This window comes from Callithrix jacchus, chromosome 1 (assembly GCF_049354715.1).
Source record: "Callithrix jacchus isolate 240 chromosome 1, calJac240_pri, whole genome shotgun sequence".
Taxonomy (NCBI): Eukaryota; Metazoa; Chordata; class Mammalia; order Primates; family Cebidae; genus Callithrix; species Callithrix jacchus.
In genome coordinates this window covers 213,849,456-213,862,816 of record NC_133502.1, presented here as the reverse complement: position 1 = coordinate 213,862,816, position 13,361 = coordinate 213,849,456, and the positions used below count along the sequence as shown (strand labels likewise).

General features: G+C 55.1%; 1 protein-coding gene across 6 annotated transcripts in view; it reads left to right on the top strand.

Moving 5' to 3' along the window:
* The first annotated feature begins 8,982 nt into the window (after positions 1-8,982).
* The window catches only part of PPARA (peroxisome proliferator activated receptor alpha), a 99,003-nt gene continuing 94,624 nt past the window's right edge, over positions 8,983-13,361 (top strand). For all 6 annotated transcript variants that reach the window (XM_035273152.3, XM_035273147.3, XM_035273172.3 and 3 more), the window contains exons 1-2: positions 8,983-9,109; positions 10,346-10,425. The gene's annotated coding sequence lies outside the window, so the exon portion shown is untranslated. The remainder of the gene's footprint in view (positions 9,110-10,345; positions 10,426-13,361) is intronic.

The window sequence follows — 13,361 nt, the reverse complement described above, 5'->3', positions numbered from 1 at the left end:
AAGCATCAAATGGCTGCCAAGCTAGTGGGAAACCTCCTGGCCAAGCTCCAGGGAAAGAAAGAACCTAGGGAGGAACGCTGGGGCCGCTGTTGCCTGCGAGCATTTGCCGACCTGGCAAGCTGGGCTTCCACCTTGGAGGGAGGCGGGAGTAGACAGATGTCAAGGTATGAGAAGCCTGATTAGGGATTCACCCCCGTATCAAGCTGGGAGCCTGAAAGGCCCCGCCTTGGATGAAGACTGAAGCAGAGATAACCCTGACCCCTGCCCCGAAACTTCCCTTTCCGATTTAGAAGGCATTCGTTAGCATTCAAAGCAGTGGGAGGAAAAAAGGGAAGGACGCACAGACTCAAGCACAAAGAGCACGGAGCTCATGGGGACTTGGAACACTGATTCATTGGAACCCCTGGGCATCTGGTTTCAGGGGGTCTGGGCTGTCCATGTAAAAGCAAACACGAATCCTTGTGAGAAGGAACCTCTGTCCTGGACCTCACAGAAACCCCACAGACACCCTTCCGAGAGCCCCAGAAGCACACAAAGGTATCTAAGTCTGAAAGGGAAGAAGGAAGACCCAGCAGACAAAATAGCAGACACCCACACAGTCTGCCCATATTGTTACAGAATTATCGAACGAGACCCTAGGGGGCATTTCACACGTAATGGAAGAGACGGTCCATGTCTGGTGGCCAAGCGTAGCCCAGAGCTCATCACTCCTCCGGGAAATCCACGGAGGGGTAGCAAGTTCTGGAGTTCAAGCCACTGGGGAGGCAACAGGAGTGTAAGGGGCCACAGTTCAGGCGCTGATGGGCAGAGGGAGGGAGGGGTGCTCCAAGGAGTCCATTGGGAGACACAGGCAGGGGCTTCCCCTCACACGGATGCCCCGTAAAGGTGTGTTCAGCCTCGACGTAGGAATAACGGGGAATCTGATTTGCTATTCATTAAACATCTGCAGGAGCAGATGAACTCACAATGCACCTTCACGGCTGAGGCAGAGTCTGCCTTCTAAAAGGCGTGGGCATTTTCCTAGGGTCCTTTTTCTATCTTCGGTTTTGTTTGCCGTTTCCTGAATCTAACACTGTCCGAGGGGGCTGCTGAAGAGTTCAGAATTTAATAATTACCCAAGTTCACAGTTAAACAGTGCCCGGTAGCAGCACACTCACCACATTTGATCGCTTTTGCTTTGCCTTGCCTGCATGTGCTTGTCACAGAAATGCTTTAAAAAGTGGACTTGGGGCCACACACAGTGGCTCACGCCTATAATCCCCGTGCTTTGGATGTCAAGGTGAGAGGATCACTGGAGGCTAGAAGTTCAAGACCACCCTGGGCAACATACCAGGGTCCCTTCTGCAGTCTCTCTACAAATAAAAATAATACTAATTTTAATTAGGCAGGCATGGTGGTGCACACCTGTAGTCCCAGCTACTCAGGAGGCAGAGGCAGGAGGGTTACATGAGCCCAGCAGTTTGAAGCTGCAGTGAGCTATGACTGTTCCATTGTACTCCAGCCTGGGTGACAGAGCAAGATCCAATCTCCCCCCACCAAAAAAAAAAAAAAAAGGAAAGGAAGAAGACAGGCTTGTGCCACACAAGTGGTGCTTTTGAATTTCCACTCAAACTATTATCTCTGAATTAGGGCAACACCACTCCCCACATTGGTATCTTTGCAGCAGTGCCATTGTTCCTTACAGAACAGTGTCTCAGGATGCCGCTCCTGCTCCTCCTGCTGGCTCTGAGCACGTGAGGACACGGGCTGGGAAGGTCCCCTGTGTCTGAGGCCACCGGTGCTCAAGCGTCTTTTTTGGCCGCCCACTGTCTGTAGGACAATCCCAGCTCCTCAGCCTGTGTCTCTGGCCTTCCAGGTGCCGGCTGCATCCGTTTCTCAGCCACAGCCCTGGCCTGCCTGGGCTCAGGGCTGACTCTCCAAGGGCAGGCAGCATGAAGCTAGAGCCTTTTGGCAGCAGGAAGGATTCTGCCAACTAGGAGCTGAGGCCACACATCCGGGGAAGGCGGGCTTCCTCTGCCAGAGCCTCTCCCAGTGTGGTGAGGGAGGCAGGCACGCAAAGAAGGAGTTAGAAGAATAAGGGTTAGTGGGAAACTGAGGTCTGCCCCAGGCATGAGGGCACAGTGAGGGCAGACTCCTAGCCCAGCAGGGAGGGAGGCACCGAGAGCACACAGCTCTGAGTGAGCAGCAGCTAGTCCAGGCTGGGCAGACAGCCAGTCCCGCCTGCAGCGCCCTCCAAGGTCCCAGGAAGCTGGGGAATGGGCAGAGCTGAGAAAACGTCTTGCCAACTCCACAGGCACCCAGAGCTCACCATGTTCTCTGAGAAAAAGTCAGCACTGGGGACACTGGGCAAAGAAGCAGGGGGCCTGCCTGGAAAAGCCAGCTCAGTCCTTGGCACCCACTGAGCACCCACCAGCTACTTATTTGGTTTTGTTTTAAAAACTCAACTCAGCATGAACACTCGCCAAGATGCTTTGACCTAATTTAATGCCTCCACCTGGAGAGGGGGAGCAATGAATTGACAGTCCCCAGCCTGCTTCCTCGCCAGCCATCCAAGAACCCTGCCTGCCCCATGCCACCGTCACAGAGAAACACTGATTGCCTTCACACATCTGGCTGCAGCCAGCTCTCTCCTCTGCACACCTTGAGGCTCCCAGGCAGAAGGGAGGTTCCTCCCCAGGTCAGGGGCCCCCTGGGAGGTGTCCAATGGCGTTCGAGCCAAGGCCCGTGTGGGCGCTGCTCCTGCAGATTCTCAAGGTTGTAGCCCACACCCTGCTCCTTGGCTTTGTCAAAGATCAAAATCAGGCCCTCACATAGAACTTTATATTGTAACGTTGCAAGTCTCAACACAAACCGATGTGTTGACTTGAAAATAAATATCACTAATAAAATGGAGAAAAGGCCTGGCATGGAAAGATTGGGAAATGTCCAGAGTCCTTTGTGCCGCTTCTTTCAGTCAATAAAGCGCATCTGAGGGGCGAGGGGCAGCCCCTGGACCTTGGGCTGTTACAGACGGGTGCCATTTGCAACGGCTCTGGGGACAGACCTGTGGTTTGTCAATACCTTGGTTTTGCCAATTCAAAGCTAACCAATCTCTACCACAATTACCAGCACTTAATCTAAGCAGTTCTCAGCAAGGAAAGGTATTTTCAACTACAATAAAGGAATAGAAGGTATAGTCTTGGAAAGGAAAAGGCTATTTCTCTTTTTCCTCTTTGAGACCGGGTCTCTCAGTGTTGCCCAGGCCTGAGTGCAGTGCAGCCATCACGACCTCCCAGGCCCAAGCACTCTTCCCGCCGCAGCCTCCTGGGGAGCTGGGGCCACAGGCACACGCTACCGTGCTTGGTTCATTTTTTTTTTTTTTTTTTTTTTTTTTTTTAGAGAAAGGGTCGCATTATGTTGCCCAGGATGGTCTCAAACTCCTGGCTTCAAGCAATCCTCCCGCCTCTGCCTCCCAAAGTGCTGGGATTACAGGTGTGAGCCACTGTGCCTGGCCTGAAAAACAGGCTCTTTCTTTCTCTTTCTTTCTTTCTTTCTTTCTTTCTTTCTTTCTTTCTTTCTTTCTTTCTTTTCTTTTCTTTTCTTTCTTTTTTTTTTTTTTTGAGACAGAGTTTTGCTTTTGTCACCCAGGCTGGAGTGTATTGGTGTGATGTCCACTCACTGTACCCTCTGCCTCGTGTGGCAATTCTCCTGCCTCGGCCTCTCAAGTAGCTGGGACTACAGGCATGTGCCACTATGCCTGGCGAATTTTTGTATTTTTAGTAGAGACGGGGTTTCGCCATGTTGAGGTTCTAGAGGGACCTTCACAATGTCAGGGGTTTTTGTTTTTGTTTTTCACTTTGCTGCAGACCCAAAAAAATTGTCAAACATGATCTGTCCCTTCCAGGAGATGAGGAACCATGGCCCAGTCCCACATTTTAGTGAAATCCAAGGCAGAGCAATGCAATAGGGCAGCCTCCCTCCACTCAGGGGCACAGGACTCCTGGTTGTCAGGACTCTGGTGAAAAGCAGATAACGGGGTGGGACTGGGGTTCACAGGCAGGAGGCTCGTGGGCACTGGGGCTGGTGTCTGCAAGGCATGAGGGGTGCCTGTCACCTGTCCTGAGTGGACAGACAGGACCAGGCAGTGGGCCCCGTAAAGATGGTGCTGGATGTGACAAGAGCCACTCGGAGCACAGGAGCTGGTGGCCACAGAAAGTAGAGGGCAGCTTTGGCAGGGGGATGGTTGCCAAGCAGGCTTCCTGGAGGAGGCAAGCATTGGCAGAACCCTCAAGCTGGTGGTTACCATGTCCCAAATACGACCCACTCACCAGGCCCCGCCCTGTACCATCCCCGCACTTCCTCCTCAAACTCACACCAGGACCCACTGAGGCAGGCCTCCCTGCCCCGCTGTAGGGATGAGGGGGCTGGGATAGGCATTGCTGACTGGGGGTTGTAGTGTGAGGGAAAGGTACAGGAGGATTTGAATCCAGTTCTATTGAACTCCAGACCCCAGGCACTGCTCACTCATTCCATGAGGGAAGTGGGGGACGGCACCCAGGTGCTGCGCACTAAGCTTGCCTGCCGCATGCGTTTCCAGGCCTCATGTCTGCATCTCCAGCCTTCCCTGCCTGCAGCAGCGCCGCTCACGACCAGGCCACGGGGTCAGATCACTGCAGAATCCAACTCCACGCAGAGCACATCGTCCTTTATGGACCAAATCTATCTGGCCGGGTGCCTCACACCTGTAATCTCAGCACTTTAGGAGGCCAAAGTGGGCAGATCACCTGAGGTCAGGAGTTCAAGACCAGCCTGGTCAACACAGTGAAACCCCATCTCTATGAAAAATACAAAAAATTAGCCAGTTGTGGTGGTAGGCACCTGTAATCCTAGCTAGTCAGGAGGCTGAGGCAGGAGAATCGCTTGAACCCGGGAGGTGGAGGTCACAATGAGCCAAGATTTCCCCATTGCACTCCAGCAAGTGCAGAGCAAGACTCCATCTCAAAAACAAAAAAGAGAGAGAGAGAGAGATAGAAAGAAAGAAGAAAGAAGGAAAGAAAGAAAAGAAAAGGAAAAGAAAATTTGTCTATCCATATGTCACACTTTGCAGTGAGACTCTCACAGCACCTAGAACGACAGTCAGGGGTCTCACAGTTTCCTGTCCATGCCCTGGAGCTGGATCCTGTGTGATGAGGGGGCACCTGTCCCTTTGGAGGGGCGAAGAGGGGAGGCAGTGCAGCTGCAGGTGGGCTGCCCTGGCCTTCTCAAGATCGACAGAGAGACATCTGAGCCATGTCGAATGGGGCCTGCTGCAAAGCTGGAGACCGCTTAATTATCAAAGGGTAGAGGGTCATGGCAGCAGCAGTTCCTGGGCCTGCAGAAGCTTCCAGAACCTGCGAAGTTAGAATACATGCACAGCTTAAGCCCCTCCCCACTCCAGCGGTGACCACTGGTTAACGTGTAGCATGCAGCACGCAGCACTCGGTGCTAAGCTGATGGAGTCACGCTCCTGCTGACAATCCTCCATTGCAGGTGTCCTGCAGCCCTTATGACCACAGCCTAACTCCCCACCGGCCGTAAGACCTGCCTGGCCAGGGCCCTACCCAGCTCTGCCCTTCTTGTGCCATCTCCACACTGTTTCCCATTGAACATGGCCCCTCTCTCCTGCCACAGGCTTCTGCACATGCTGCTGCCACCCGCCTGGAGCTGTCAGGCCAGGACCAGCTACCAGGGAAATCCTGTCATTGACCCTAGACTCCTGAGACTTCCGGAGTCTGCCATGTCAGTCAGCAGACAGCTTCTGCCCCAGGCAGCTGGATCCCAGGAGTACCCAAGACCAGGTGCTGATGGACTGGGACTCGGGAGAGTTCTCACTCCCTGCTGGGGACCTTGGCCACGTGCTGCCTTTCCTGGCCCTTCATTCCTCATCTGTAAGATGGCGTAGGCACAGCCACCTTATGAGACTCTTGTGGGTTCTGTGCCCTAGTGTGACACTCCTTCATTACCTTGGACCCATAGGGGTTTGCTGTCAGTACCAGGAGGGCAACCAAGGACATACCCAGGTTGGCTCTCACCAACGAGGTCCAGCCTCGGGTCACCAAGCAGCTCCCTGCTCGCTGACAATGAGCCCTCCCTTTCTCGGCCCACAGCCTCTGCCCTGGTGGACTTCCACCACCTGACCTGCAGGCGTGCTTCCAGGAGCTCAGAGGCCACTGCCCTGGTGGATGCCATCCTGGAAGCACACATCCCTTTGACAGAGGGATTTGCACACCAGCAGAGGGCAAGTCAGCAGCAACCTTTGCAGGCCCTGGATCGCAAACAGACTGCAGCCTAGACCCCAGGCCCATGGGGGAAGCTTCACCCTGGCAGGATCAGGGAAAGCACTTGGGTCCCTAAACACAGATGACTGTCATCACCTGCTCCTAGCACTCAGGGTCTAAGTGCTGCCTGCTACTGAGTGGCCAAGCCCTACCACTCCAGGTTGCCTTCTCCAGCAACCCCTTCCCCTCTGAATTCCCAGCTTCCCAATCGTTTTCCTGAGACCGTGGGAGAGGCTGGGCTTCTCTGGCTGACTGGCAGGTCAGCACTTGCAGGAGTGAGAGGCTTAGCAGGGCAGCCATGGGCTTTACAGACCTGCCTTCTGTCCTGTGCCCTGCCACTGGCCTGGGGGACCCAGTGCAGATGGGGCCACTCTGTGCCTCAGGTTCCTTCTCGTAATGTGGGCACAATAAGAATTACCCTCAGAACGTCTTCAAGACCAGAAAATGTCAAAAGGGACCTGAGACAGCATTGTCACCACATAAATGGAAGCTATGAACTGAGATCCCTGTGCACCAGACAGGTGCTCCCTGTAGTCACTAGGCTCCAGAGAGGAAACTCAGGGCATGCTCAGAGACATTTTCAAGAGCACTGATTTGTCCTCCAAGTATAGATTTCTACTCAGTCCCTGCACCAGTGGCGTTTCTGTTCTGTCGTGTGGCCCTCATTTCAACAGCACTGAAGAAGGTAAAGAGAGGCTTCCTGAGCTGGGGATGGGGGTGGGGTGTGCCCTTTGTGACAGTTGCTCCCATGCTGGGTGTGTGACAAGGTCTTCGTGGCCAACAGAAAATTGTTTCACCTCTCTCATGTGAGCCTGGTTTCCCAAAAGAAACCTACCAGCCCCGGGAGGCATTAGATAGGGGCTGTTTCTGGCCAGGATGCTCCCAAGAGTCCTGAACTCGCTTCTACCCCAGGACGTCTGCGGGAGACTGGCTGAGAGCATTTGATTGAAAATGCTTATTTCTGGGACACATGGATGAAAACTAAGTTTTTTCTTCCTAAAACCTTGGGAGCCCCAAGAACCCAGGAATGTCGTCTTTTCTGTGTCCGCTGAGTGTTCATGGCCACTCTTCAGAGCCCCACTCAGCCTTTGTCCTTGTTCATGACAAGATACACCAGGTCTTTCAACACCTGGTTGACCTGGATGTTGCATCTGGGAAAAGAAGCCAACACAGTTGTGTGGACCCTGGTTCTTGAGAGCCTGGGATGTGGTTATGCCACATAATGTCCTTGAGGCCAGAGGTCCTCATGAGGATGTAGCCCCTGAGCTCTGCATGGGCAGCCGAGGGTCAGCTTCCCTCACCAAGCACAACAGGGTGACAAGCTTTGATGTGGCTGCTGGCACATCCCACGAGATATCCAGGATATTAACTGTATGGATCACACTGTAAACTCTGAAACACAACATGAATCTGTGCTATTGGTGGCTAGCATGTGCAAGAAAAGCTGAGCCTGCCATGTGCCAGCGGGAAGGATACGTGGGAGGGTCTGGAGGGTGGGGCAAAGTTCACCATAGTTGCCTGGCTAATCAACAAGGGTGAGTTTAAGGGAAGTCTGTGCAAGGGCCAGTTCCTGCCTGGTCTGCAGTTCCCCAGCCTAATGAGATTTGCGTTTCCTTTCCGGAGTGGGTCCTCCTGGGACCACAAATAGCACAGTGGCAGGCGCAGCTGGCAGTGGGGCTGGCATAGCACACATTTCGTTCCCGAGGAGGGGCGCCCTGATGTGCCGGCACCCAGGGGCTTTGTGCATTCCGCGCAGAGAGCTCGGGCGTCACAGCGCGAACAAAGCGGCTTTGCAGGGCGCTCTCCTACTCCTCGCCATTGGCCGCCGGGCCGCGACCTCTCCCTGCGCTGGCAGAGTCCCAGCGCCTTGCGTGGGCACAAAGTCAGCCCCTCATCACCCCCCCGGGCACGGAGTAGGGGGCGCGCATGGCTCTCGGGCCACTGGAGATGGGTGGGAATGTGGGATCGGAGCTAGCGGCTCCTCCCCGAGCCCGTCCGCGTTGCCCTTCACCCTCCTCGTTCCCCCGCCCGCCACACCACCCTGGCACCTCCTGCCACCTGTTTCCTCGTCCTCCCAGCTCGCCTTCCCCTTCCCCTTATTTTGCATCCTAGGGTTCCAGGGACAAGGTCCTTCCCGGCCTGCCTACCACCCCACGCACTTTGGAGGCTCAAGGGCACCCGGTCCCGGATCTAGACCCGCTCATTGCACCGAACGGCGGAGCCCAGCTCCCGGAGGAGGCAGGAGGGACTCGCCAGCGTGGCACGGGCGCTCAGCGGGAACCTCCACCCTCCCTGCGGCCGCGCGTCCCCTCCTCGAATTCAGCCCCATCGGGTGCGCGGGGCTGCAGGGGCGCCCACGCTCAGCGGCGTCCCGGCGGTGACCTTGGAGGGCTCCTCCACCTATTCGGCCTCAGTTTCCCCTGGTTGCAGCGGACGCGAGGCACTAGGTGGGAGCAGCGGAGAGTTCCCGGGGCCCCGCCCCCTCGAGCAGCCAATCGGGCGCCGCCGTCCGGGGGGTGTGTCCCGGGGCCGGAGCCCGGGCGCCCCGAGGGCGCGCGGGGCGGGCGGGGCTTCCGGGTCGGGCCCGGGGACAGGAGCCCGCGCGGACCGGGGCGGGCCGAGGGGCGGTGCGTGTGGCGGGGGCGCGGCTGGCACGGACGCGCGGAGGCGGCGCCGGGCATGGGCCGTGGACGCGGCGGCCCCGCGGCAGGGGCAGCGGGCGGCGGGGGCGGAGGCGGCCGCTAGCGCCCTGCCCGGCGCCGCCTCCTTCGGCGCTCGTCCCACGGACTGGCAGGCGGCGGACCGCGATCCAGGTGCCCGCGGGCGGAAGGGCGCGCGCGGGGGTCCGCCGGCAGGGCTTCCCCAGTCCCGGGACCCAGACGGCGGCGGACGGGGGAGGGGCAGGGGCTGGGCGGCGCATGCGCGGGGCCCGGGGTCTCGAGGTCTCGGGGGCCCGGGGATCCAGGGTCAGGGTGCGCGGCCGGAGACGTGAGGGCGAGGGGCGAGGACACACGCCGAGGACTCGTGCAAGGGGTCCCGGGGCCCTGCTCGTCCTCCCTCCTACCGCCGGGGCCCTGCCTGGAACCGTAGACTCCACGGCTCTCCATGGGGCTTGGCGCTGCGCGGAGGTCGGGTCTGGCGACCGCAGCGACTCTAAGTCTTCGGCTTGTCCCTTGGGAGGGAGGCTCTCGGGCGGGACATCGGGGCTTGCCCATCCCTCCGCGCCGTGGCTTCCCAAGACCCCCAGGGATCCCTGAGGCAGGGAAACCCGGGCCCGGACTGACCGACCCTGGGTGGGTGCGCCCGGCGGCTGCCGCCGGACCAAGACGCGCGTGTTAGCTCCTCCGGCTGTGACCGCCTTAGAGGAACGCTTCCCGCTTGGTGCCCCAACGCGGCGGGGTGACCCCCGGCAGCCCGAACGGGCTGCTCTCGGCCGGGTGGCTTCTCTGCGGAAGCCGCGCCATGTCGCTCCCGGTGGGGGCCGCTGCGGGTCTGGCGCGGGCATTCCCAGGTCTTTCCGGAGTCCTGGGCTGCGCGGCCCGCGTGGTGCGAGTGAAGCCGGAGGGGCGCTGGGTGGTGCCGGTGGGAGTCAGGAAGGTCCGCTCTGCCCCGTCTCCCACCCCAACTACCAGGGCACACCTGCGTGCCTGCGCGTTTCTGAAGCCTGCTTTAAAAGTTAAACGAGAGGAAGTGTGCTCCCAGTGCCAGGATTCTTTCCAAGAAAAACCCACAGTTGTCTAACCGGCGGGCTTCATGCGACCCTCCGGGACTGCGTGCCCACCTCAGCCCCAGCTGCCCCACCGACTCCCCCCCCCCCCCCCCCCGCCCAGGAAACCAGGGAGGCCTCTCCTCTCCCAGCCCGCTTGGGATAAGGGTGCCCTGGAGAACCGGGTCAGGGCAAGGGCACGGGTTTTCCTGAGAAGGACCGTGAGACACCTGTGTGGTTGTGGGGCAGGGGCAGGGTGACTTTCCTTTTCCAAGGTGGTGGAGAGTTGGGGGCATCCAGAGAACATAGCGTAATCACTTCCTCCTCCATCTTCTTCCTCCAGGCTGAAGCTCCGGGCCCAGCCTGCTCTGTGGACACACAGTTTGCGGCAAGACAAGCTCAGAACTGAAGTTGTCACCACAGGTAAATAGAAAGCTTGATTTACTGTTTCCAGATGGAAGTATTTAAGTGTGCTGTGTTTATTTCTGTTGTGCCGCAGACCAGCAATGTGGAGGTTAATTATTATTACTTCGGGATGCAACCTTAGATACGTTTTCAGACTGAAAGTAGCATACATGGGCATGGATTCCCTTTTTTTTTTTTTTTTTTTTTCCCGAGATGGAGTCTCCCTCTGTCGCCCAGGCTGGACTGCAGTGGCACAATCTTGGCTCACTGTAACCTCTGCCACCCGGATTCAAGTGATTCTCCTGCCTCAGCCTCCTGAGTAGCTGGGATTACAGGTGCCTGCCAACCTACCTGGCTAATTTTTGTAGTTTTAGTAGAGATGTGGTTTCACCATGTTGGCCAGGCTGATCTTGAATTCCTAACCTGGTGATGTACCTGCCTGGGCCTTCCAAAGTGCTGGGATTACAGGCATGAGCCACCCCGCCCGGCCTAAGATTCACTTTTAAGTTCTGAGGTACGGTGTCAGTTTTGCCAGGAACTTCATTGCTTCATGGCAGCCATGTTTTAAATTCATGTTATCAATTTAAAACTTGATAACATTAACTTTGAGAAATGTGAGTGCTTAGCAGACACTTGGGACATCCACACCAACTGGAACAGAGCTGTTTTCATTGTGATTTGATTATTAAGCAGGTGGCTTGTTGGGCAAGGCCCATGACAGAACATGCCAGGGATGGGCTGAAGATACAGGCCAGACGATAGGATGTGTGTGGTCACCATCCGTGAGAGGCCAGGGACAGAGGGGCTGAAGGTGACCTGTGCAACTCTGAAGCAAAGGTAAATTCACTGGCAAGCAAGGCACGGTCTCTCACTCCTGTAATCCCAGCACTTTGGGAGGCTGAGGTGGGAAGACCACTTGAGGCCGGGAGTTTGAGACCAGCCTGGCCAACATGGTGAAACCCCATCTCTACAAAAAAAATATAAAAATTAGCCAGATGTGGTGCCAGACACCTGTAATCCCTGCTTGAGCCTGGGAGGTGAAGCCGAGATTCTGACACTGCACTCCAGCCTGCATGACAGGGCAAGACTCCGTCTCACAAAAATAAAATAAAATAAATTAATTAATTAATTGACAGTAGAAAAAATGTTTTCTTTTACCTCTTTCTTTCTTTTTTTTTTTTTTTTGAGATGGAGTTTCACTCTTGTCAGCCAGGTTGGAGTGCAGTGGCGTGATCTTGGCTCACCGCAACCTCTGCCCTTCTGCTGCCTCAGCCTCTTGAGTAGCTGGGATTACAGGCATCCACCACCACACCCAACTAATTTTTGTATTTTTAGACGCGGGGTTTTGCCATATCGGCTAGGCTGGTCTCTAACTCTTGACTTCAGGTGAATCACCCACCTCAGCCTCCCAAAGTGCTGAGATAGGCTGGGCGCAGTGGCTCACACCTGTAATTCCAGCACTTTGGGAGGCTGGGGAGGCCAGATCATGAGGTCAAGAGATTGAGACAATCCTGGCCAATACGGTGAAACCCTGTCTCTACTAAAAATATGAAAATTAGCTGAGCGTGGTGGCGTGCACCTGTAGTTGCAGTTACTCAGGAGGCTGAGCCAGGGGAATCACTTGAACCTGGGAGGCGGAGGTTGCAATGAGCCAAGACTGGGCCACTGCACTCCAGCCTGGCAACAGAGCAAGACTCTGTCTCAAAAAAAAAAAAAGTGTTGGGAGTAAGCCCCGGCTCCAGGCCCATTTCTGGCATCTTAGACGTAAAATGAGAGACATGCCATAGGTATCAAACACTGTGGTTTTCCCTAGCTCCTGTTTGTCCAACTTATGAACAGAGTTTTTTTTTTTGTTTGAGATGGAGTTTGAGCTCTTGTTACCCAGGCTGGAGTGCAATGGCGTGATCTCGGCTCACCGCAACCTCCGCCTCCTGGGTTCAGGCAATTCTCCTGCCTCAGCCTCCTTAGTAGCTGGGATTACAGGCACGCGCCACCATGCCCAGCTAATTTTTGTATTTTTAGTAGAGACGGGGTTTCACCATGTTGACCAGGATGGTCTCGATCTCTTGACCTTGTGATCCACCCACCTCAGCCTCCCAAAGTGCTGGGATTACAGGCGTGAGCCACCGCGCCTGGCTCATGAACAGAGTTTTAAAAGTTATGTGTGTGAGAGAGAGAATGAGAGAGAGAAGAGAAAACATATGTCTTCTTTGTAAACTATTTTGTGACTTGCTTTATTAACTATTTAGGTTATGAAAAATCTTTCTATGTGAAAAATATTTATGACTCATTTGAAATGTCTATATCATATGTTTAGATGCAATCATATGTAGCCAATCTCTTCATATATGTATATATTTATTTAACGCAGTCATTCTATAAATATTTACTGAGTAGCTGCTGTGAGCTACTGTCCCCAGTGCTGAACAAGACAAGCTGGATCCAGGAAACTGATTTTCATACTAGCATATAAAAAAAGAAACTTAAAGACAGTCCTCATCGTGGTAAAGGATGAAGAATCTGTTTTTCCCAGAACATCTTACTCTTTAGAAATTGGTGACCAGTGTTCTTTTTCTTTCGTGCTATTTTGGAGTCTGTGTTTTTGTGATAACTATTTAAGAAGGCTGGGCACAGTGTGGCTCATGCCTGTGATTCCAGCGCTTTGCGAGGCTGAAGGGGATGGATTGCTTCAGCCCAAGACTTCAAGACCAGCCTGGGCAACCTGGTGAAACCCCATCACTACCAAAAATACAAAAAATTAGCCAGATATAGTAGCATATGCCTGTGGTCCCAGCTACTTGGGAGGCTGAGGTAGGAGGATTCCTTGAGCCTGGGAAGTGGAGGTTACAGTGGTTGAGATGGCGCCACTGTACTCTGGCCTGGGCAACACAGTGAGAAGAAAAAACTAAATAAATGTTTATGTAGTCATCTTGAAGCAGTCTTAAATTGTATTT